Source organism: Ailuropoda melanoleuca, chromosome 2, assembly GCF_002007445.2.
Source record: "Ailuropoda melanoleuca isolate Jingjing chromosome 2, ASM200744v2, whole genome shotgun sequence".
Classification (NCBI taxonomy): Eukaryota; Metazoa; Chordata; class Mammalia; order Carnivora; family Ursidae; genus Ailuropoda; species Ailuropoda melanoleuca.
Genome location: NC_048219.1, coordinates 36,340,805 through 36,362,643, shown reverse-complemented (window position 1 = coordinate 36,362,643; position 21,839 = coordinate 36,340,805). Strand labels below are relative to the sequence as shown.

At 42.8% G+C, this 21,839-nt stretch overlaps 1 protein-coding gene across 5 annotated transcripts in view; it reads right to left on the bottom strand.

The window, feature by feature from the left end:
• USP1 (ubiquitin specific peptidase 1) overlaps positions 1 to 21,839 on the bottom strand; it is a 96,660-nt gene that overhangs the window by 9,747 nt on the left and 65,074 nt on the right. For 4 of the 5 annotated variants that reach the window (XM_019798017.2, XM_019798018.2, XM_034653601.1 and 1 more), the window contains 2 exons: positions 19,008 to 19,144; positions 9,988 to 10,021 (listed from right to left, as the gene is read on the bottom strand). The gene's annotated coding sequence lies outside the window, so the exon portion shown is untranslated. Of the gene's footprint in view, positions 1 to 1,561; positions 2,350 to 9,987; positions 10,022 to 19,007; positions 19,145 to 21,839 lie in introns of those variants that run through there. The other variant, XM_002917692.4, reaches the window with a different exon arrangement.

Here is a 21,839-nt window from a genome sequence, read left to right as displayed (position 1 = left end):
TATAATTTGCATATAAGCAAAGGCATAGATCTGGTGTTCAGTTATACCTAAAAAGTCGAGTGAAAAGTAATAAAACATGCACAGCTGGGCTAGTGGTGTAAAGAAATGCTGCACTTTGCGCAGACCAAATTGTTATACACTGAACACCACAATACACTACTGGTTTTCCACTTTTTTTAAACTATAATTTTTTTAAATGCTGCTTAGAGTAGAAAAAAATACTTTGACTTTTGCAGCCTTTTTTTTTTCCTTGTTAAAACTTTTGGATGATATTTTCCTATTGTAAAATATCTGGGGGGAAATTATCTGACCAGAATATTAGAACACAAAAGGTCGACAATGACTTTCATATGGACACAGTAATAGGATGAATAGTAAACTAACAAAATTTACTCAAACTCCATCTTTACTAGGAAGCATTTCACTCGGCCGCTGATCTCGGAATTCGGAACACTGAACTCGGTAGTGAAACCACATTTTAGAGACTCAACTCAGAAGTAACTGGAAAGTTGACCAATTTCCCCATCCACCTCTCCAACTCAATTTACCCTCCTAGTCACTTAATGCTACTGATGGAAAACTATCGTGAATGATAAACCAGTCTAAGCGAGGTTGTCAAGGATCTCTAAGCATTAACGATTCTTGTCAAAGGTTTTTCTTGGAACCAAGTCTTATAAATGATGGAAAGTGTATTCTCTAACCGGATTTAAATACATATAAGAAAAAAAAACCGCGCAGGTGAAATAACGGATGAATCCTAAGCAATAAACCCTTCTGGCTCCCTCAAATCACTAACATTTAACAACCTTGACAATATCACATTTTTACCAAGTACCGTATCTTATGCTACACCACTTCTTGCTCCTGGCTTTCCTTAAGTCTAAATCAGGTTTCGCAGAAAACCCAATAAATCGAGCATTAAACACTCTTGAACAAATGACAGTATGAACATTCAGTCTCGTTAGTTTTAAGTTCTTCCCTTCACAAGACGACACGACTCAATTCCAATTTTCAGGAAAAACGTAAAACAAGGACAGCATCCTCGACAAAGGTTTAAAACACGTGGCCTTCTAAATACTTCTCGAAAAATTGAGAGTGCGCGATAAAATTTAGCAATACCCAACACCGGACAACGTGAGTGGAAACATTTTCTCCGGACCCCGCATCACTCCAGGAACGCAAAAGTGAAAAGACGAGGCTGTGCTGCCGTCCGTGCCCGTCAGACACGGCCCGGGCCTGGCGGGAGGCTGGCCGGTGGCGACTCCGGCCACCCGCAGCTCCCGGCCCCCTCGCCCGCGGAGTTGCCCTATTTACGCCCAGCCCGCACCTGCCTCCCCAAATCCCTGCGGCGGCAGGAGAGGCATCCCCCCCAAACACACACACACACACACTCCGGTGCCCGGAGGGCCCGGCTGGCAGCTCAGCAAGGGCGCCGCAGCGAAGTGCTCCTGGCGTCCCCCCGCGGCGCCGACGCCGGGGTCCCAGGGCAGCGCCCCTCGGGAGCCAGCCGAACTTGCCTCGGCGCCCACGCACCGGCCCCTCCTCCCCAAGCCCTCCTTACCTGGTCATGGCCCAAAGCGAGGTCCGCGGCGGTGACGCCCCGAGTGCAGCCGGGATGGGTGTGGGTGCGACAGGTGAGACCCTGCCCGGAACCCGCGGGGCCCCCGACCCAAGGAAAAGCTGGCTGGATTGCCCTCCCCTCAGGGGAGTGACCATTCGCTCTCAAGAGCGGGAACCCGGGCTGCCGCTCGGTCCTGCCCTGCTCCCGCACCAACTACATCCCGGGAGCGGCGCCCGCCCCCGCCCCGGGATGGCAAGGAGTACCAGAAGTAGTCCCGCTCGCCAAGCGCCTGAACCGCTAGGGTCTTTCCCACTCCACCACCGAGGGGAACTTGGCGCGTTTTCCTCACTCTCAGGACCCCCGTGTTTTAGCCTCCGCCCGCGCCAGCACTGCGATTGGAGGTGGCGTCCTTCGAAAGTGCCGGTTCTAGTCTCCACGCTGCAGAGACGCGAAAGGCAGGAGCCGCCTCGCGACCGCCACTCGCCCCCCTGGCACGCACGAGCTCCGGAACCAGCTGGAACGGTAGTTTCCCCAAGATCCTAACGGGTTCTGCAGTTTCAAACAGCGCAGGCAGCGTCACGGGCAGCTCGCGCGGGTCCTCGCTGAGGGCGCGCGCTAGGTGCTGGAGGCCTGGCTGGCGGGCTCGAGCCTCACACCCTTTTTTTTTTTTTTTTTAACCATTCGTGCGCGCGAGTTGAGGAAAAGCGTACGGGTCGGGAGACGGGACAGGGAGAGGATGGGACGATCTCCTTCCTCGAGAAGACGACGCTAGGTGCTCAAATCCACCAATCTGCGATGAGCAATCCCCCAAACCTTGCCCCCCTCCCGCCACCACCAGGAGGAGCCAATCAGAAGTACCTACACAAAAGCCAAGTGGGTGGGCAGAAGAAGGAAGCCTAGCCAATACCAAAAAGAAGAAAGGAGAACTCCACCAATCATTGCTAGATATGCAGAGTACCCTTCAGGAGCGGCCCCTTCCTTCCGCTCTCATTGGCGTTCGAGTGCGCGCTTTCACCGCCGACTGTTAAATCTGGCTCCGCGTTTTGTGAATCCTCGACGGTGGGACGCCTCCGAGGGTGTGGTTTCTGGAGAGAGACCCTCACAATAAGTCCCGCCCCCCCTTTCTTGCTTACGCACTCGGGCGGGGTTACTAGGGAGACTAGTTTCGGAAAATGGCTGACGGGTTTGCTTGGTGCTCGGCGCCTGGGCTTTCTGAGTGGAATCGCAGTCCCGACCCCCCGGCCCCCCAACCGAAACCAGAGCTGCCATGGATAACAGCGAATTCTCAACTGAAGCTCCTTCCTCAGCCCTTCTAAGCCTCATTTTCTCCCGTTTACCCCTTTCTTTTCCCGGCCAGACAAGGAGAAAAGAGCTTTTTAAGGCCCAGCTTTGGCTGGGGGAGCTAGAAATGGTTTCTGCGCGAGCCCTTACTAGGGCTCAAATGCGGTGAGGCAGGCCTTATCTGGTTTTTGTTTCCTTTTGTTGGTATGCTTACCTTACAAAGCGAGTGATGGAGTTAGGATAAATTCAGTCCAAATTCATTTAATCAAGCATGATTTTAGGTTCCTACTAGGGTGCCAGGCATGCATTTTTCAACGCGCTAGGGACAAGATATGAATAAAACACATTTCCTGTTCCATAGGAACTACATTCTAGATAGGGGCATTAAACTAAAAATGATACGAAATAATGAGTGGTAGGGAGAGGATATAAAGAGTGGGCTATTCTAGATATGATAGTCTGGAAAGACCTCTGAGTTGACATTTGAGCAGAAAGCTGAAAGAAAGTAGAGTGAAACTTGGAGGAATCTCAGGGAAGAATGATTCAGGCAAAGAGAACAGCAAGTTTAAAAAGTCCTCAAGCTTAATGTGCTGGGCGTTCTGGACAGAAGGAGGCTAGGGTGCTTAGAGCACATTGAGCCTAGAGGTGATGATTGTGGGAAATGAGGTTAATAACATCAGCAGGGCTCTGATTAAGCAGGGTAAGGAAATGGAAGTCATTGGATGGTTCTGAGCTTGGGAATTGGCATAATTTGTAAAGTGGCTGCTTGTGGTGGATAGACTGCTGACCTTCGAATGTACAAGCAGGAAGGTTAGCTAGGAGACTGTCCCAGATGCCCAGGAAATAAATTATTTGGCTTGGAGTAAGGTGGTAGCAGTGGAAATGTTGAGAACTGCAGGATTCAGGATATATTTTGAAGTAGAGCCAACAGGATCCACTGATGGGTTGTAACAAAAAAAGAGACAAAAATGACAAGGATTATCTCCCCCCAAAGCAACTGGATAGTAGTTGGTCCTTGCTGAACATTAGGGTACTAGTGGCCTTGTTGTGAGGGACTATTGTTCTTGCACACTAAAACTAAGATGCCTACTTTACATACACAGAAGTTGAGCCAACAGCAAGTTTGGAGCTGGGGGTAGGGGGCGGGGGAATTTGGATCAGGGGATATAAATTTAGGAGTCACCAAATGGTATTTAAAACCACAAGACTGAAAGAAATCACCTGGAGTGGAAATCTTTATCCTAAAAACTCTGCAGGACATTGATGACCTCTTCCCTTGCCAAGCCAAGAATCCTAAATCCAGATAACTGCCTTTTAATTTACTCACCTTAGAATCAATACCCTTTCCAAATACTCATTTTAAGAGTGAGACTTTAAAGCTCCTAATCACTGAATTTTTACAAAGAACAGTATGACACACACACAGTGACTCTGAACTGCCTAAAAAGAAATTAATGCTGCTATCACTTGGTAAAATAGAGTGTTATAATCAAGGGATTAATAATTCCTATTTGAGAGCAGAAAAGAAAGCACCCCAACTCATTTTGAAGCCAGTATAATGTTGATAACCAAAACAGACAAGGACAGAACTAGAAATATAATTATAGGTCAGTCTCTTAGTTTGCCACTGTGTATCAGGTACTGGAGTGTCTCATTCTCTAGTACTAGCAGAATCATTGCTACTTTCAAACTCTACCAGGACAGATAATCAATCCTAGTTTCCTAATAAAATTTTCCTAATTGTAGTTCTCTTATCTTAATTGAAATCCTATTGTCTGCAGCCGCCATTCCATTCTTTACAATTTATGGTATCAGCCAAGGTTCAGTTGAAGAGAATAGAATCCATTCCCCTGGTATAAGCGCAAAGAGTATTGAATACTTGGGAGTGTTGATTAAATAGACTCTAAGATTAGTTTTTCGGGAATGAGTCCCAAAGTTGCCGCAGAACCAGGCCACTCACGGAGCAATGATTCTCCTACAATCAGGAGATGAAGACTCCTGAACTATATTGCTCCTGCATATACCAAGGAACCACAAGCATCAGAAAGCTGCTTGTGTGGCCAGCTCCAGCACCACACTATACCCACTGTGATCTGCTCTAGTACAGTACATGTCTGCAGTCCTGAATGTTAGGGTCCACAGTACTCGTGGCTAGATACCGACACCTCTGCTAATGCTGCTTCAGAAATACCACACACCTCTACAACTGTGCTTGTCAGTAGCAATAGTGGAAGCCCAGGCTTGTGTATCATCTGGCAATATAATTGATGCAAAAATGTTAAAGGTCTCTGATCCTTTTGTTTTCACTCAGTTCTGTGTGGGAGAAATTACAGCTGTAGTTCTTGCCAAGATATAATTTTTAAGCCCAAAGACTCTTATTTCCTGGCTTCTGTGTGCGCTCAACTTAATGACAGCTGACCTGGGGGCATGTGAAACAATGGGATTTAACAGGTTGACAGAATTCTTTTTTTTTTTTTTCAAAGGTTTATTTAAGAGAGAGAGAGAGCAGGGGGAGGGGTAGAAGGAGAGAATATTCAAGCAGACTCCCTGCTGAGCAGAAAGCCTGCCACAGGTCTCAGTCTCACCACCCTGAGCTCGTGACCTGAGCTGAAATCAAGAGTCAGATGCTCAACCAGCTGAGCCACCCAGGTGCCCCAGGTTGACAGCATTCTTTACCCATTTTTGTCGGCCTCGTATGCAGGCATTATTTCCTCCCAAGGCTTTTGTTCACAGGCAGTTTCTGCGTACTTTGATTTCAAGGTAGAGAAGTAGTTCGGTTTTTCAGCCCTTCCAAATTATAGAACTCTTAATCCACTTAGATTATAGACAGAGTTCCCATCTTAGCAAAGCTGTATACCTTTCCATCCCTACTTGCATACTGACTAGCTGTGACCTGAGTTAATCAAAGAACCTTGCTGAAACTGGTGAAAACTTAAAGCCAGCAAATCAAGTTTATACTTTTCAATTATTTCCCTTCATGCCACAAATATCTTGCAACTGGACAGCAAGGGTCTCCAGTTTTCCATGCTGCAGTATCTGAATCCTTACCACACGCTGCCCAAATGCTTCCACTAAGCCAATACCATATTTATGTTAAGGCATGTTCTGTGCTGTATCAGTTTATAGGGATCAAATTCTGCATCAGATAGGAATAGGTTAATCTATGAGAAACAAAATATTTTTTTAAATGTCCTTAGCCAAGATGAACATGTATTTTTTTATCACATAAACAGAGTGGAGAGGTAAGCAGTCTAGATTAGTGGTGACTCCATGACCATCAGGAACCTAATTTCCTCCATTCTCAACCTGTGGCTTCTACCTTATGGTCCCGATGGCTACTGAAGTTCCAGCCATCATGTTTACAGTCTAATAAGCAGAAAAGAGAAAAGGGGAAAGACGATCATACCTCCTCCCTTCAAGGATACTTCCTAGAAGTTGTACACACCACTTCTGCCTCCAACCCACGGGCCAGAACTAACTTTACTCTCAGTACCTTTATGTCCAATAAGGGATCATAATATCAGTGAAGACGTATACAATAAATATTGGAGGACAAATATCCTCTGCTATGCTTCCACTTTCTTGACCAAATAAAAGATTTCCCCAGCCGGGGAAGCAGACGTTTAAAAAAAAAAAAAAAGATTAAGTAGATCTTTTGGTTCTTTGCAAAAGAGAATGTGCTTGATATCTCTGTTTGCCCTAGCAGTAGATATGGAGATGCTGCCCAGAACACCCTTCAAGGAAGGACGTGCTCCCAAGCTGCAGGGAGTACCTCCCACTGTCAGCTCCATCAGGGTCTCCTTCAGCTGCAGAGAGGAGCCTTGCACAAGGTCATGGCCTTTCCCGGGCAGCTGATTTTGGGTGATTGCACAAGGCTGGAATAGAAAGTCTCTGCCATTATGACCTACCATGGGACATATGATTTGCAATATTCACCCCAGAGCTTCTGTGCAGGTTGTTCAAAGCTTTCTTAAACCCATGGGGAGCCTGGGTGGCTCAGTTGGTTAAGCATCTGATGCTTGGTTTCGGCTCAGGTAGTGATCTCAGGGTCATGAGATTCAGCCCCAGGTTGGGCTCCACGTTCAGTGCAGAATCTGCTTGAGATTCCCTTTCTCTCTTTCTTTCTTTCTTCTTTCTTTCTTTCTTTCTTTCTTTCTTTCTTTCTTTCTTTCTTCTTTCTTTCTTTCTTCTTTTTTCTTTCTTTCTTTCTTTCTTTCTTTCTTTCTTCTTTCTTTCTTTCTTCTTTCTCTCTCTCTCTCTCCCCCCTTTCCCTCCCTCCCCCTCTCACTCCTCCCTGCTCATGCTCTCTCTAAAATAAATAAATCTTAAAAAAAAAAAAAGCTTTCTTAAACTGTATTAAAATTCAACTTCTCTGTCCAGTCCTGCTTCTTTTCCCTTCCATACTTCCTATGTTCTGTCCCAGTGTCTGCTTCCCAAGAATCCTACCTGTGATAACTGATACCAGGACTGGTTGGAGAAAGCAGGCATTAAGACAGAATTTGGGAGATGGATTATGGACCACCTGGCTGGTAGCAGATGAAGCACAGACATCCCCTGACACATGGTGATGGTCTAACTGGGATGATATACCAGGTGGAAGGGAACACTACAGGTGTGACATATCAGGCATTTGAGACATATAGTAAAAGTGATAAGAACTGGAAAGAATTGGATGACTATTGCTAAGCTCCTTTGGTTACAAAAAAAGAATGAACAGCTGAGGGTAGGTAATAGGCAATTCCAAGTGAGGAGAGAAAGCCAGAGCCCCTGTTCGTTGCACATAAAAAAGCACTCATTAGCAGGGAAGGAGTGAAGAATGACAAGCAATAAGACCAGACTTCAGCGTGGTTAAAAGATGGTTAAATGACCAAAAACGGCAGGTTTGTTGTGGCAAGGTCAGGGCCGTGACTGAGAAAATTGATCATTCCAACACATGGAGAAGACATCTGGGTGGTGCTCCTGAAGATTTTCATTCCTCAGGCTCCTTAGATGCCTGCAGTGTGGCTCACTCCTCTCTGCTAAGAGCTATCACTCTCCTGCGCTAGAAGACTTTGCAGAGGCTTCTCACTGAAAGGCAACACATTCCCCTCTCCCTGGGCAGACACCCCCCACCTCACATACACACACACAAACACACAAAGCCTTCTGCCACTATAATGCCACTTCTGCCATTATAGGCCTATAATTAGGGTTAAGTCAGAGCATAACCTAGTTGGGAGGTACTGTGTCTAATAATGGAGGTAAAGGAATATTCCCCAAAGAAAATATAAGACCTAGCTAACATATACCACCAGTAGCTTGAGGAGTAGGCATGGGACTGGATTCAGAGAGGCCTTGATCAAGGAGGCCAGACCATAAAATGGAATAGGGAAAATTCTGTTGATGGTGGAGCACTCTCCCAAAATATTTAACATCCTGTAAAGAGCCCAAAGAGTTGGTGTGAACTCACTACTATAATGGCTCCTAGAAGCATGGGAAAACAAAACAAAACAAAACAAAACAATGACTTTCACTAAAACTGAAACGCCAGAAGTGCTATGACAGGTAAGTAGGACAAGAAAGGATAAAAAGGTTCAAGGAAGTAGGTTGTTAGAATGGATGTACTGTCTACAGCCGGAGGTTATGATAATTCTGTTCTGAAGGACAGCCCAGAGGTCACCATTTATCAAGACCGTAGGAAATACATTGGTGCAAAGGGCAGGAACAGCACTAAAAAGTTAGTGGTGGCTCTCTGCAAGTCATGGCTGAAGGTAACAGAGGCCTCCAGAACCCGACTCATTGAGAGCAATGCAGATGACAGGACCCCAAAGCAATAAAGACCAAGTGGCAGTGCTCAACTAGCAGGAGCCAGGGAATTACAAATATTGTAACGTGGACCTAACCCACACAGTTATGGAAATGGTTAATAGAATATGGTATCCCTACGGGCAAAATAGGTAGGCATCCAACAAAGGTCCTATTTAGTTTGTATCAGCAGGGAAAAAAAAATTAAGGCTAGCTGACCAGGAGGCTAAGATCCCTCAATAAATTCACCATTCCTTAATCCGTTTTCATACCTGAGCTAGTTTATAGACCTGAAATCACTGGCTGAAGAGGTCCTTAGGAGGAAGGACCCTGCTACATATTAAGTATAAATGATGATTTTCCTAGTTCATCCCCAAAGTATCTTTGGTCATTTACCTGAGTAATTGTACCTTGGGGAAATGGGAATACCCAGACATTTCAAGGACCATTAGACACAGGGTCTGAATTGACACTGATATCCAGAGACCAGAAACATCATCATGACCCTGTTAGAGTGGGAGTATAGAGAGGCCAGTTAATAAATGGGGTCATGACAAGGTCTAGCTCAGAATGGGTCTTTTTGGTCTGTGGACCCACCCCGTCATCATTTCCCCAGGCCCCAAATGTATAACGGGATTCACCTATTTGGGAATTGGTACAAATCCATTGGAACCCTTGCCTATAATGTAAAAAGCCATCACAGTGCAGAAGACCAAGTGGGGTTCCCTGAAATAGCTTCCCTTCCCCAGCCAAATATGGCACAGGAAGTCAAGATAATACTGTATCTCAGGAAGGGATAGCTGAAATTAGTGTCATTCTTACGAATTTAAAGGACACAAAGTGCAGATTCCCATCATATTTCCATTTAACGCAGCATGTGGCCCTGCAAAAAATAGATGGCCTGTGAAGGATGACCGCAGATTACTGTCAAGCTCAACCAATTCGTAGGTCTGAAGGCAGCTGCTGTGCCAGATGTAGTGTATTTGCTGAAGTGCATTAATACAGCCTCAGGTATTTGGTGCACACCGTAGATTTAGTGAATGCATTCTTTTCTATCCCAGTCATAAGAAAGGATCAGAAACAGTTGGCATTCCCATGAAACAGATAAAAGTACACATTTTCAGTGTGGCCCAGGGCTATGTTCACATTCCTGTCCTATGTCCTAAAATAACCTGAAGAGCTCTGGACCTTCTGGATTTCCTGAAGAACATCACATAATCTATGACATCAGTGACCTCCTGCTGACTGGGCAGGGTGAGCACATTGTGCTATCACAGTATCAGGAGAATTTTTAAAAGACTAAAAATGCACGTGTGTGGTGGAAGTACTGAGAAATGTGCAAAAGAAGGCGAAATCCTTACCTTCCATGTCAGGAAGTCGGTAGATAACCGCTGACTGAAAAGCACAAAGGAGAAATATGAAAGTGTTATTTAGATAAGTGGAGATAAATACCAAAGAATCAGCTAAAAGTTGAAAGTAGTTGCCTTGAGGGAAGTGAGGCCTTGTTGGAACCATTTAACTCTTTAAATCAAGTACAACTTTAAAAAAATAAAATAAATAAAAAATAAATTTTTGTTTGTTTCTTTAAGCACTGTCCAATGAATTATTTTTCAGATTTCATCCCCTGGGAAAGGTCAGAGCAAACAGGGTTCAACAGGAATAGATTATTTGAGATTGGGGTGACAATTCTTCCAACCTTCACCAAGTTAAAAAAAGGCTCATTGTGTGAACCCTTGGTCTTAATCCATCTTTAGAAACCACAAAAGGCAAACCAACCTCAAAACAAGTAAAACCACTATCCAGTAGTCAAGTTTAAATAAAAGATTATTTCCACAAACTAAAGTCCGTTTAAAAGGTAAAATCCACTTGACTTCAGGATTTTAAAATTTTGTTTCATGATCTAAAGCCCCAGGGTCAGGTGGGAGGACCTCCCTTGCCTATGAAAGGAATGCCTTGCCCCACTTCCTTAATGTTTGGTAACAATTTAGTAGAGGAATGTCCGGTGGGTGGGTGGGTGCTGAGGGGGTAGCAGGAAGTCTCGCGGGCCTATTTATACTTAACGGAAAGACAGTTTTGTTTTTCTCATACCATTAAGATTCTCTTATCCTTTGTATTACAGTTTAACCCATCCTGAAGAGAGATCTATAGTTAGACTCCAATATTTTTTCTACTCTGAATAAAATTTACTTCAATAAAGTACTAAGTACTTAGAAAATAAAGTCTTATTCTCTAGAGTATTATTATGGACTCATGGCTTTTTACAGTCTTAATTTGTTTTATTTAAGTATAATTTTTATTTCCTTTTTGAAGCAAAAAAAACAGTCATATTTCAACCTGTGGGAACTCCTTTTATTTTTTATTATTTTTTTTAAAGATTTATCTATCAGAGAGAGAGAGCACAAGCAGGGGGAGCAGAAGGCAGAGCAGGCAGAGGGAGAAGCAAGCTCTCTGCTGAGCAAGGAGCCCTGGGATCATGACCTCAGCCAAAAGCAAGTGTCTAATGGACTGAGCCACCCGGACCTGTGGGGACTCCTTTTAAACAGGCATCCAGGTCTTTCAACATTTTGGGAGCATCCTTGCCTTCAAGCAAATTCCAGGTCCATCTTTAAAAATATTTTCTTACTAACTTCATTATTCTATATAATATGTTGTTTTACCATACTATATGTTTAAACCACCATATTATTAAAGGCTTATAGACCTTAATTTTTAAAAAAATAAATCTTATTTAAGTATGTCATAAGTCACTGTATATTAGTTTGTCATTTCATTCTGGGCTTTGAAAAGAGCCCATGTATTTTTCTTTTTTTTTTTTAAAGATGTATTTATTTATTTGAGAGAGAGAGCCTGCACACGTGCGCTTACAAGCACAGAAGTTGGGGGGGGGGTAGAGGGAGAGACTCTCAAGCAGACTCTCTACTGAGCATGCCCCCTCCCAACTTGGCCCAATCCCACAACCCTGAGATCATGACCTGAGCTAAAATCAAGAGTCAGACACCCAACAGACTGAGCCACCAAGGTGCCCCCCACCATGTATTTACAATCAGACCAGAATACCATTGGCTCTAACTTGAGGATTGTGTGATGATTATTGTTCAGCTAATTTGGACTTAGATTTTGTGTAGGTCTTGGTTTAGAAGCACCCCAAAACTGAATGCACTCCACCTGCATTCAGGTGGTGGGTCATCTGGGGACTGGAATCAGTGGGGTTGGCTAGGCTTCCCTCTCCCTTGGTTACTCCTCTTCAAAGAGATAGCATGGGGCTTCTCCTCAAGGCCATGGCACCGGGGTTCCAAGGGAGCAAACCCAGTGTGCAAGTGTATACCAAGCCTCTGCCTGTATTCCTCCCTTTAGTCAAAGCCAATCCCATGGCCAAACTCAAAGTCAGGCGTCTTCATAAGGCCATGGAGATGGGGGAGAGAGGGTCACTAGGGTCATTAACGTAACAAACTACTCCAGTCTTCCTGTGAATATTATCTTAAAGTATAAGTTCTATCATTCAGGGTGTTAACCTTAAAAAATAAAACTGCCAGTTATTTCACCAGCAAAATATTTTCCTTTTTCATGGATAGCAGAGAATTATAACCTGGGACAAGGCAAAACCATAGGCAAACCTGGAGAACAAAGGAATGAAACCCTTTTTTATAGAGGGAAGGCAAAAGCCGGGAGGACTATTATAAGCAAAAAGTCCATTAGAATAAACTGGGATTTCGAAGTACAGTGGCTTTTCATTGGCTGACTTGTGACAATCACTCATTTGCTGGGTTGTTCCTGGGGGAGAAATAAAAACTTTCTTCCTTCTGCTGGGATGGAGTAAAGTCACATCCTCTTGCAAGGTCCCTCTCTCTTCCTGCTGGGTCTGCAATTGACAAGGAGTCTATTGCATGAGAGATTCCCTTGCTGGCCTCCGGGCTTCATTCTAAATTATATTTCCTATTATTAATTTTCATATTTTCCCCTTTGGATCAAGATCTTTCTCTGAAAGCATCACTGATCAAGAGTCAGGTCCTCCACATTTAGTGGTTTTGTCCTTCCTTGCTAGGAAGACCTTTCCTGGTTGCCATGTCCCGCGTCAGAGGGAAAGTGCATAAGAGCTGAAAACCACTGAAGGACCCATTTGAGTAATGAGGAAGGTTGGGGGGGGACCTCTCAAGCGCTTCCCATCTATAGTCCATATTTTATTATATATTATATATATTTATTATATATATAATATAATATTATATTATTATATTTTATCATATATTATATATTATTATCTCAAATCATTGAGCCAGCATCACCTTATTGGGTGTATCATTTTTAAAAATTCTTTTTTTTTTTTTTTAAAGATTTTTTAATTTATTTATGTGAGAGACAGCCAGCGAGAGAGGGAACACAGCAGGGGAGTGCGAGAGGAAGAAGCAGGCTCCCAGTGGAGAAGCCCGATGTGGGACTTCGATCCCGGAACGCCGGGATCACGCCCTGAGCCGAAGGCAGACGCTTAACGACTGCGCTACCCAGGCGCCCCTCATTTTTAAAAATTCTGACGGGGACAAAATGCAAAACAAAATAATTATATAAAACAGAAAAAGTAACATGAAAATTCCCAATTGAATGATGGTTCTAAGCCAGGACTCTAGGTCTGAAAGTAGACAATGAAATATTTATTGGTATTTATTATTATGATTTAGGGAAGAAAGTTTCTCTCATGATGGCAAGCGTGTAGTCATGTATGCATCCTGGAAGCGTCAGCTTAAAGAAACCACAAAAGCAAAACAGTGAATACTGCATAGGTACACTGATAGAATTAACTGAGAGCATTTGGGAAAATACGGTACAGGTATAAACAGGAAGCAGTAGCTGATGAACATTTTGCAAAACAGCAAAACTGCAAAAGTGTTTTTGAAACAGTGTTATCTCAAAAGAAGATTGTTTGGAACCAAATATGTTATCAATAATACAGCCTATAAAGTTGTAAATTCAGAAACCATGAATTTGGATAAGAACCGAGAGTCCGTGAATAGTTCAGATGAGAAAAGGCTTTTGAGAATTCTGAACTTTCTAATCCTTCAGAAAAAGCAAGTGAAAATTTAATTTGTCACAGGATCATGATGAGGCTGTTTCTGAAAGGCCGTAAGAGGTTTCCCCTTTTTGTATGAATTTGAAAATGCAGATAAGGGCATTATCTTTCCATGAAAGAGAAGCAGCAACAATGAGAAAAAGGTAGGTAGGCCTAGTAGTCCAGACATCTTGGGAAGGCTGTCTCGTCAGATGTCATCTGCTTCAGTTCCAGGAAATCTTTACTTTTAGTTCACTAGATGGTGTGCAGATCCAGTTAGGATCTGGGGCTTTCTTTAGAGGTGTCACATGAATCCAAGAGTCTATTTTCTAAACTTTGGTGGCATAAGGGTTGGTTAGCAGTTCCTTTTAAAGGCCTTTCCAGTAAGGTTGAAGAGAGTGTTTCTGGAGGTGTCTTTTGAAATCTCCAGGTTGCAAGGTGTGATGCTTATCGTCCTCATCCCTTGGGAGTGCACTGCCAAAAGACTGCTCTACCAAAGCACGGTTAGTTATAATAGAAGTAATTAGGCCTTTGTAATATTGAAGTACATCTTTTATCAACTGTGGGTCAAAGGAGGCAGGGCCAAATGCACTGGACATCTTGTGACTATCTCAAAGGGTGAAAGTCTATGAGTTCCCAACAGGATGGGTCTGAGATTTAGAAGGAGTGGCGATGCTTTAGGCCAAGGTATTTGAAGATACCTACAAATTTTGCCAACTGAGTCTTAATAGTGCTGTTAGTGTATTCCACTAACTCTTAAGATTGAAGATGATAAAAAAAAAAAAAGTGTTGTAAAACAGGCCAAACAGCACAGACTTGTTAAAGGACCTGGCCAGTAAAAGGGGTTCCCCAATCACTATGAGGTTCAACAGGGGTTCCCTAGGCAGGGATAATCTTTTCTAACAGAGTTTTAGCAACAAAAGAAACAGTGGCCAGTCTACAAGAGAAAGCTTTGGTCCAGAGAGAAAGCATACAAACTATGACTAAAATAAATATATACCCATGAGATGGGGAAGCTGTACGAAATCCATTTAGATGAACAGGATTCTTTGGATTACACTTTGGACGGGTGGAACAAGTGAGGCAGGCACTCTATGTGGCCTTATTAATATTTTCCCACTGATATTGATTTATAAATGCTATCATTTTGTCAGTGGACCAATGGTTTAATGCATGTACAGTGTTAAGTAGTGGGAATATTAGAATTTCTGGTAGAGCTGGATTCTTATTCGTTCCAAAAACCAGATACATCTTTTTATTAAGCCAACAATTATTAGATTTCTAATACTGCTTTTTCCTCTCTGGTGCCAATTCTTGGGTATCTCTTGTTGTCAGTTTTTCCAAATTATCACTTGAGAGAACATCCCTTTGGACCATGATAGAGGTTTGGTTACTGGTTTCACTTGACCTCCAGGGAGTTGAGTCTGGAATGCCTAGGAACCTTGATGATAGTCAGAGCAGGCAGCAAAAGTATAGCAACTAATAAATTTTGGACTTAGGAGCCATTTTTAATTTTATCCCCATCGGAGATAAGGAAACCTTGTTTCCATAACTTAAAAAGCTGTGAGCTGCCCCAAAGGCATAACAACTATTGGTATAAATGTTTGCAGGTTTATCCTTGGTTAAGGACGTATAAGTCAACTTGTTGGGCTGAAATAGCCAAAGGTAAATGTGCTGCCTCAATGACTTAAAAAGGAGTAGCGATAGCATACCCAGCACAAGATTTGCCGTTTTCATCCCTTAAATAAGAACCATCAGTCAGGGGCGCCTGGGTGGCACAGCGGTTAAGCGTCTGCCTTTGGCTCAGGGCGTGATCCTGGCGTTATGGGATCGACCCACATCAGGCTCCTCTGCTGTGAGCCTGCTTCTTCCTCTCCCACTCCCCCTGCTTGTGTTCCCTCTCTTGCTGGCTGTCTCTATCTCTGTCAAATAAATAAATAAAATCTTTAAAAAAAAAAAAAAAAGAACCATCAGTCAATCATGAAAAAAACCTGCATTGGATAGAGGAGTTTCCTGTAAACTGTCACAGAGCCTCAAAAGGCAACCTGTCAGCATTAAGCTGAGGGGTTTCACCTGGATCCAAATGTTGCCCTTGTTTCAAGATCAGATGCTCTAAGTGTCAAACCTGACTTTAAGAAAACTGCAATTTTTCTTTGGAGACCTTATGTCTCTTTAAGGCCAAGAGTTTTAACAGGTGGATGCCTGCCTTCCGTGAAGAGGCTTGAGAAGGGGAGCAGAGAAGCAAATCATCTGTGTACTGTACCAAAGTAGGGTCTGCAAAAAAAGCTTTCTGTCATCCAAACCAGTTTTTTTTATTATTATTATTTTCAGTTAGCCAACATGAAACCAGTTTTTAAGGTTTGTGAAGGGTAAAGACTCTGCAAAATCCTGGAGCATTACTGTCCAGGTCTATTTCCATTCTTTCCAAGTGAAAGCAAAATGATACTGGCTATCCTTATCAACTGGAACATTAAAAATGCACTGCATAGATTAATTACAGTGAAAAATCTGTCTTTACTGGGAACAGATGTTAAGAGCACATGGGGTTAGGAACAACAGGAGGTCAACAATAACAGGAATAACAGGGTTATTTATTGCTCAGAAGTCCAGGACAGACCTCCATCCTTAGACACTGGGTTTTCTCACAGGTAAAAGGGTGGTATTACAGGGACTAGTGCAGGGGATAATAAGGCCCTGAGCCTTGTAATCTCTTATTATGGGCTTAATGTCTTGAAGGGCTTCTTCATTTATAGGGTATTAATTCTGGGAGGGGGGAAGCTTTTGAGGGATCTATCTGAATCTTGATGGGAAGTGTACTGTGGATTCTGCCAATATCGATTCAGGGTTTTGCCCATAAAGAGGATGGTAGCTAATCCAATAGGAACAAATGATCGGAGTCCCCAGGCTCGGCTATAGCACTGTTGGAGAGACGGCAAATAAAAAAAAATGTTGAAGGGTCATTAAATTAATTTCCCTGATGGACTATTTTGATTACTATTATCAAATTCTAGAAATATTCTCTCCACCTCTGGAAGAAAGGAATTCTGGCATGATACTTTTCCAAGAAATCTTGGCCCAGGTAATGAATAGAGATGGAGAAACTGAGAAGAAAAGGCTGTGTATCCCTCAAAGGGCCGAGACAAAAGAGAATAGGTTCAAAGACAGGAATCTGTTGAAGTTTATTAGAGACACCTGCGATGTGAACGGCTTTTGTATTCTGAGGAAGAGGCTGCTTTATCGTAGCGGAGCTGAGCACGGAGTGTGCAGTGCTGGTATCAATACAGAGATTCATTCCCAATCTGGAGAGTAGGTTCTCCAAGCTGATTAAGAAAGAGGACTGGGGGATGCCTGGCTGGCTCAGTTGGCAGAGCATGCGACTCTTGATCTCGGAGTTGTAGGTTCAAGCCCCATGTTGGGTGTAGAGATCGCTAAAAAAGAAAATCTTTAAAAAAGAGAGAGAGAGAAAGGATTGGAAAGAGCCTCTATAGTTCCTCAGATTCTGATCACTGGGAATTAGAAGGACACTGGGAAGGCTGGCTAGAGGGCTGAAGGCACCTGGAGCTTAAGTTGGTAGCAACCTTCTCTTCCAATGCCTCCTCTTTGCAAAAATACTGCAAACTGGGGGGGGGGGGGGTTGTTTAGGCGCCTTTGTTTGCCAGAGTTAAAAATGAAAAATTTTAGTGGTCTTTTCTTTTAGGTGACTCACTAGGATGTGAGCAAGCTAGTTTATCAAATTAACTAAATCTGGAATGGACAGTTTCCCATTTCACCCTGGTCCTTTTAACTAAAGGAGAAAGATCCTGGTTCAGTCCATTTATAAACACAGAGTTAAATGTTACCCAGGTGGATTCAACATCTAAAGGAAGACCAGAATTCCTTAAAAACAATTTGGAGCCTTTTGTAATAGTTATGAACAGATTCACCAGGCTTTTGTGCACAGTCCTGAAATTTGTTCCAATCAGGAGGCTTAGGAAAAGCTATTATAATTGCTCTGTGGAGACGTCCAGCAACGGTCCTAGCATCTTGCCAAAAGTTAAGGGTTTGCTTCTCTAAATTCCCATCATGATGGTCCCATTGGGTTAGTTCCATCCAATGTATGGCCTGGTCCTCACCAACAAGCATGTGGACTAACTGATAGAAATTTGAGAACCAAGCTGGTAAGTTTGAGTAACTGTGTTAAATTCTTTAACAAACTTATGGGGGCCCGAGTTCTAGGGGACATAAAAAACTTAAACTTATTGAGATCCTCACAAGTTAACTTTAGAGAGACAGGTTTTAATAGGTTCAGGAGAGGAGAAAGTGGAGAGAGATTCAGAGGAAAAGAGAAATTCAGCAGAGAGAAAGAGGAAAATGGTGCTGGAGGCAGGGCCTGAGCACAAGGTGGCTGCCATGTGTCTGTGGATGAAGATGAGGGAGGGGAAAAGAGGACTCAGAAGCCATTTTGATGCCTTTCAATTGTTTGTTTGCCTCAGTTAATTTAGAAATAGTATTTTGTAGAGGCAAACTTAGAATCCTGAAAAAGTTTGGAAGCCTCAAGTTACCAACTAAAATAGGCATCCCCATTCAGTTATCTTTTTCTTGCCTTGTTTCCTTTTCTAGGAGCCATAGCCTTGTAATTCATTTTTGAGTAAAGCAACTTTGAGGAGATGAAAAATTCCCCATAATGGATGTTGGTGTCCTTAATTACTTTTGGTTAAGTTAGTCCATTCAGTTATATATATGCATGAGGGGGCACCATAGTTTTTTAGATTTAAAACTGGCCAGGGGCACCTGGGTGGCTCAGTTGGTTAAGCATCTGACTCTTGGTTTCAGCTCAGGTCATGATCTCAAGGGTCATGGGATGGAGCCCAGCGTAGGGCTCCCTGCTCAGCAGGGAGGCTGCTTGAAAGATTCTCGCCCTCTGCCCTTCCCCCCACTTGTGCGCTCTCTCTCTCTCTAAAATAAAAAAAATAAAATCTTAAAAACTGGCCAGAGTCCCAGTGGGGCACCCTCAAAGCATTTTGATGACTGGGATCCCATTTTTTGGAGGTTTTTCTCTAAACCTCTAGATAAATTCCTAAACACACAGTTTTAACAGGAACAGCCTGGTTCCAAAAGGAATCAGACCACAGGCCAGCACAGTTCCAGTAGGAACAATGTGGTTCCGAAAAGGAATTGGATCAAAGGTCAACACAGTTCCAACTGGCACAGTTCCAACAGAAACAGTCTGATTCTGAAAGAAGTCAGACTGAAGATCAGATTAGTACTCAGAAAAGACAAGGCCTTAAAATAGATCCTGAATAAAACCTGGAAGACTCGAACACAAAGAGAGCAAAACTTGAAATCCAGGAAAAAACTCACTCTCAAACTCCAGGGTCAGTGAGAAAGCAGTGAATCCAACTGGTCCTTGGGTACCCGCACCAGTTTGCTCACCAGCCTTGGAGCTGTTTGAGGGGGTCTTCTCTGGATCGCAGATCTCATCACCATGTAATGTTAACCTGAAAAAACAAAACCACCAGTTATTTTACCAGCAAAAATTAGTTCATTTGGGAAGAGCAGAGAACTGTACCCTGGGACAAGGAAACCAAGGCAAATCCATAGGCAAGCCTGGAGAAGAACACTTAAGGCTGCTCTCTTGAGAAGGGGAAGCTGGGAAGGCTGTTGTAAACAAAATCCACTGGATTAAACTGGAAGTTCAAAGTGTAGTGGCTTTTCATTGGCTGAGTTGTGACGGTTTCTCATTGGCTGAGCTGTTGCAGGGGGAGGAGGAAAAACTTTCTTCCAGAGCCGGGATAGGGTAAAGTAGGATCCAAGTGCAAGGTCTGTGGGTCTGCAATTGACAAGGAGTGCTTGGGTGTGAGAGCTCCCCTTGCTGGCCTCCAGACTCCATTCTAAGTGAGTTTCCTTTTATTAATTTTCACAAGGGATATATCAGACAGATGACCTAATAGTGATACAGAATTTATGAGATTTGGCATAAATATCCCCTTAACTATAGTTTTTTTTAAATATACAAATATATATTTCCTAGTATCATTTTCAATCTTTTATTGCAGGCAGTTAACATAACACTGAACTCAAATTTTAAAAATCTGTTTATTTAAAAAAATTTTTTTTCCTCCAAGTTTTTATTTGAATTCCAGGTCATTAACATAGAGGGTAACATCAGTTTCAGGTGTACAATTTAGTGATTCATCACCTACATACAACCCAGTGCTCATCCCAAACGCCCTCCTTAATACCCATCACCTATTTCACACATCCTATCACCCACCTCCCCTCCAGTAACCTTCAGTTTGTTCTCTATAGTTGAGAGTCTGTTTTCTGGCTTGCCTCTCTTTTTTTCCCCTATGTTCATCTGTTTGTTTCTTAAATTCCACATGAATGAACTCATATGGCATTTGTCTTTCTCTGACTGACTTATGTTGCTTAGCATTATATTCTCTGGTTCCATCCATGTCTTTCCAAATGTCAAGATTTCATTCTTTTTTATGGCTGAGTAATATTCCATTGTATATATACACCATACGTTCTTTATTCATTCACCAGTTGATGGGAATTTGGACTCTTTCCATAATTTGGCTATTGTTGATGATGTTGCAATAAACATCGGGGTGCATGCACCCCTTTGAATTAGTATTTTTGTATCCTTTGGGTAAATACCTAGTAGTGCAATTGCTGGATTATAGAGTAGTTCTATTTTTAACTTTTTGAGGAACCTCCATACTGTTCTCCAGAGTGACTGCACCAGTTTGCAATCCCAGCAACAGTGTAAGAGGGTTTCTCTTTCTCTGCATCCTCACCAACACCTGTTGTTTCCTGTGTTATTAATTTTAGCCATTCTGATTGGTGTGAGGTGGTATCTCACTGTACGTTTGATTTGTATCAAACAAATGATGAGTGATGTTGATGTCTGATGATGTCTGATGATGAGTGATGTTGAGCATCACTCATCATCTGATGAGTGATGAGTGTCTGATGATGAGTGATGTTGAGCATCTTTCCATGTGTCTGTTGGCCATCAGTTTTTCTTTGGAAAAACTTCTACTCATGTCTTCTGCCCATTTTTTAAACTGGATTATTTGGGGGGGGTGTTGAGTTTGATAAGTACTTTCTAGATTTTGGATACAAACCCTTTATCAGATGTCATTTGCAAATATCTTCTCCCACTCAGTAGGCTGCCTTTTAGCTTTGTTGGTTGTTTCTTTTGCTGTGCAGAAGCTTTTTATTTTGATGAAGTCAAATAGTTTATTATTTTTTTGTTCTAGTTTATTTTTTGCTTTTGTTTTCCTTTCCTCGGGTGACATATCTAGAAAGAAGTTGCTATGGCTGATGTTGAAGAGGTTACTGCCTGTGTTCTCCTCTAGGATTTTGATGGTTTCCTGTCTCACATTTAGCTTTTTCATCCATTTTGAATTTATATTACAAAGGTATAGTGAGCAAGACCGTATGGTACTGGCACAAAAACAGACACATAGACCAATGGAAGAGAACAGAAAACTTAGAAATGAACCCACAACTATCTGGTCAACAGTCTTTAACAAGCAGGAAAGAATACCCAATGGAAAAAAGACAGTCTCTTCAACAAATGATGTTGGGAAAACTGGACAGCAACATGAAAAAGAATGAAACTGGGCCACTTTCTTACACTAATTTTTTATGTTTAAAAATCTTTAGGGTCATCTGCGTGGCTCAGTCAGATAGGTGCCTGACTTCAGCTCAGGTCATGATCCACTGGACAGTATTTTATTGTATTGTATTGTACTGTATTGCAGATACAGTACAACTGAGCCACCCAGGCGCCCCCCATCTTTTTCTTAAGGCTGTTCAAACATTGTTTTTTTTTATTGTGATCCAGTTGTGCAATAGACATTCAGGGAGCCTACTCCAGATACCTTTTGCAAATGCTATTTAGTAAAATGTTTTTATGCCTGTTTTAATGCATTGTAGTGTATTTTTAAAGATTTTATTTATTTATTTGAAAGAGAGAGTGAGTGAGAGAGAACACAAGCAGGGAGAGTGGCAGAGGGAGAGGGAGAAGCAGGCTTCCTGCTGAGCAGGGAGCCCAATGTGGGACTTGATCCCAGGACCCCGAGATCAGGACCTGAGCCAAAGGCAGACACTCAACCGACTGAGCCACCCCGGCACCCCGGGGCAGTATTTTAATTTGGCCAGCATTTCAATAATTGCTGA